Genomic DNA, 4,216 nt, shown 5'->3' on the forward strand with positions numbered 1-4,216 from the left:
AAGAATGCATCAGCCACTTCAAGACGTGTGGTCAAGTAGTGGTGTGTACTCTCTATTTCATAAATACGTACTTGACGAGCGTACATCTCATTTTTCATTTTTTTAATGATGTGATGAGCAAAGCTAGTGTAATCTTCAATGCCCTTCATGTACTGGCTTCCCTTGTATGTCCACATCTTCTTCTTTTTGCTCACCTTGCTCTTCTCCAATTTCTTCAGGTGTTTGGTATTAAGCTAGGTCTTCTTTGCCTTGATCCTCTTTGTTTGTGCCTTCGTTAATCTCTCTATCTGCAGCCATTTTCTCTGGAGGTGTTTCATGGGGAGACTCTTTTCTTGAGGTTCTTCAAGGATAGGTGACAGTGTGATATGTTGGGTTGCAAAACCCTTAACGGTGGGTGTGGTCTCTACTATCATTAAGTTAACTTGGGCTTCTTCTTTCTCTGCACCCCCTTCCTAGGCCCTTTCTCTTTCTTCTAAACCATATCAAGACTCCAATCCCACTACCAGATCTTCTTATTTTCAGAACATTGGGTTCCTTGTTTTGAACTTTTTAGGATTGAGTTGCCAAAACTCTTCAAAGTCTCCTTGAAGGCCTCTTTCTCTTTCAAATGCTTCCCTTTCTCTCTCGAGTCAACAAGAAACTCATTGTGATGGCTCTTGACTCTGATAGGTGGCGGTACTTTGGCATGCTTGCCACTATACTCACCTACTTTTTGCTTTTCCTTTGCGGCCGGTTTCTTTTCTTCTTCTGTGTGTGATGGCCATTGTGAACCTTCATCTAGAGCTTTATCCATGACAATGTCTTTTAATCCTTCATCTTTAGATTCCTCGTCACCTTTTTCATATTCTTCCTCATCCTCAAAGGGTTCCATTATATTTTTTAGAGGGGAAAGATGGGGATTTAGCTATGTTGGCTTCTTCCTCTTCCTCTTCCTCTTCTTCATTCTTCACACCGGCTATGAGCCAATTATTTTGGTGAGGTTCCAATAGTAGATTTTATGCCATGCCGACAACGTGCCAGGCAATCCTTGTCAAAACTTTTGGAGCTCCAATTTTGGAGACTCCACTGCTTTTCTTTGTACTCTTTAGAGTGTTTAGCACATAAGAGGCATGGTCAATTTGCATTGGTTGTTTTGTCTTCAATGAAGTAACAAAATCTGATTCCATTGCATGGTTTGGTTTGGTGTAACTTGGTCTGGTTTGGTGTATCTTGGTGACCGATTGCTGCAAAATGGAAATGTGGATGATATAATCTTTTAGGATCTTCAACAAGCTTGTGGATCATGTTGGCAAAGGTGGCAGCCATGATGTTCTTTGTGAACACTCGTATCATTTTCTTCTCTTTGGATCCCATAATAGACTCCTTCTGTTGGTATCTTTAAAGCTCTTGCCACTATTTCTTTATTGATATCCACTTATGTAGCTTGCTCGGCGGCAGAGTCTATGATTCTGGCAATGCGATCTTCTTGGATGGTGCTCAAAGGTCATAAGACCTTTGTAAGTCCACTCCACATTGTACCATATTGTAGAACAAAAGTAAACCCAGCCTGCCGGTTGGCTTCTGTAACCTTTGGTGCCTTGGACACATCATATATTTCCAAGGGCAGAAGTTGTAGTTCCACTGCTTGGTTATCGGCACTTCTAAATGTGCCATGGAATATGGACACACGGTGCTCTTCCAGTTGTGCTTCTCTCGCATACGCCTTCATTTCCACTATGATAGAATCCTCCTCTAGCTGATATGGTAGGAGTTCTTTTAGTTTCTTCTTTAGGGTTCTATTCTTGTGAGAAGCTTGTTACGATGATTGCATTAAGCCTGTACAACACATAAGATTTTGCGAGTCATATACATTTCAAAGTTTACATCCTTTTACTTTACCCTTTGAGTTTGGAAATGCCGAATTCAATTTGCAGTTGAAAAATTATCACTAAAACCCATGAAAACATGATGCAATTTAAAAAATCACTTTTGGACAATAAATTTTAAAGCGGGATCATAATCGAGATAATTATCTAGGGCTTGATTTTGGCATGAAAATTGAACTTTGGCTTCTCACATTGGTTAGGGACATCATAACTAGATAGGATTTGGCTTTTGGCAAAATTTGGATGATATGATACCAAGTTAGGGTAATTTTTTTGATGAATAGAAGGCTTTTGAAAATGACTAATTGTGAAGAGGAGTGCTCTTGTAGTTCAAATTCTTCCAAACTTGGTGTGTGAACTTGCGATGACGCGCAAAAGTTGTAGGTGACAAGAAAACGTGAAATTAGGCTTATTTTGACATAGAAGATAATAAGCACGTTATTATCTTCTACCACTTTTTGCAACTTTTTTTTGCAAATTTGACATTACACATTGGTGTACCATGATGTATTGAAACCTTGAATGTGGTTTTCGTAAGTTTTGGAAATTCCACGTAACCCTTAAGTCAAAATTTAAAAATTTGAAGCCTTGGTGTTTTTTTTGATAGAGAGACCAAGTGGAAATGGATTTGTGTAATTTTTATTGGCATATGGGTTCAATACGACCTATACAAGCATGATGTGGTAGAGTTTTGGCAAAAAGATGCTTTTGTGTAATAAGCATAATTATTATCTTTGCTTGAGAATATTTGCCCATAGTTCGTATAGATCTGCCCTGTCGCAAATTTAGATCACTTTGGACTCCATTTGTGGCCATGTGTTATTAGCAAATCCCGTACCACAAATCATCAATCTCCATGGCCAAATGCACAATTACAATTGATTATTAGGACACACATAAGTGCAATTTAGTCCACACACACCTAAAATTAGGTGTACATACACTCAATTAGAGTACTCATATACTTAATCTTGGTGCATATGATTGCAATCAAACCAAGCATAAAATTAGCAAATCAACATTGCAAATTTCTAAATGAAATCATCAATTCCATGCATATACAATTCTAGGAAAAATGGCATTATGAAGGCATGCGAATAGACAAATAAAAAATCCATAGAATCACATTGGCAAAAACTTAGCATACCACACATACCTAAATTCCAAGGGCGCCTCTTAATTGTTGATTACTTGATGTGTAGGTTGATTCCGCTGACGCTCCAAAGCCCTATAATTGCATTCCAAAATCAAGAAATGTTGAAACTATTAGCACAAATCAGCATTGTTAGAATGCAATTAAAGCCTCTAAAACTAGACAAATATCAATGCATAAGAACCAATTGTTAGTATAACTAGTAAAAAATATTAGTGTGTGGGTTATCAAAATTAGTGGTTCGTAAAAAATTAGAGTGCGTAGGCACACGATTAGAGAGATGTAGTGCCATATTAAGGAAAATTAAACACATTTTCATATGCACACTCATGCAAAATCTAACAAAATCCAACACTCATACCAAATTAGTAAAGAAATTAGTGAGGGAACCTATTCAATTACGCCAAGATTACACTAGCATAGGCCACCGAACCCCAACAATGGCACCAAAATATTGGAGGTCCATCATAGTATGGCTCCAATGACCAACATAATGTCAATCCAGAGAGATGAGCTACCCAATTAGAACATGATGATCCACCCTTTTTAGAAGAAGATTTTGAAATACTTGTACTTGAGACCATCATCAACCATCAAGAAACTTTTGACACGTAGTAGTATGTTGCATCACAAGGATTTGTTTAGGTATAAGAATCATGTCCTTGAAAGCACCAAGTGGATTCCAAAAAAGTTTTTTTACCTTTATCCTAGTATTTTAGAAGCATATCAAACTTCTAAAAGCTCAAAGTTTTTGTTCTTTGCCTGAAGTTTTCCCTTTGGTTGATGGATGTGGTATTTCATACATGAGGCTCTCTCATCGACAATTCATTTAGTGGCAATTTGATACTGAGTTTTATCCTTTGACTATTAGTTTGTGGTATTCTATACTTGAGGTTCTCCCTTTGATAGCTATTATGTGCATCATTTAGATTAATACTTGAATGAGGTTTTTCCCTTTAAACAGTGTAAAAGATGATTGCTTTTCACTATTGCCATGCTCTTTTGTCTTTATTAGAAGGCTTGCTTAACGAAGATTTCTTTCAGTTTTGTAGATATTTTGATATGTGGATTGCACTTACCTTTTTGGTTCCCTCTTTTCAAGATGTGATGCAAAGAGTGAATTTCCCTCTGAGTACTTTACTTCAATCAACATACATCATGTGGAGATATGCCTCATCTCCGCACAAATGTTTAAGAT

General features: G+C 37.3%; 1 long non-coding RNA gene across 1 annotated transcript; it reads right to left on the minus strand.

The window, feature by feature from the left end:
* Positions 1-1,350: 1,350 nt before the first annotated feature.
* Positions 1,351-3,546, minus strand: LOC147426559 (uncharacterized). Its single transcript, XR_015186113.1, has 3 exons — positions 3,409-3,546; positions 3,022-3,093; positions 1,351-1,815 (listed from the first exon to the last, which is right to left on the minus strand). It is a non-coding gene; the product is annotated as an uncharacterized LOC147426559 (long non-coding RNA).
* Positions 3,547-4,216: the final 670 nt, after the last annotated feature.

The sequence above is a fragment of the Adiantum capillus-veneris genome, chromosome 24 (genome assembly GCF_014529385.1).
Source record: "Adiantum capillus-veneris isolate H3 chromosome 24, ASM1452938v2, whole genome shotgun sequence".
In the NCBI taxonomy this organism is placed as follows: Eukaryota; Viridiplantae; Streptophyta; class Polypodiopsida; order Polypodiales; family Pteridaceae; genus Adiantum; species Adiantum capillus-veneris.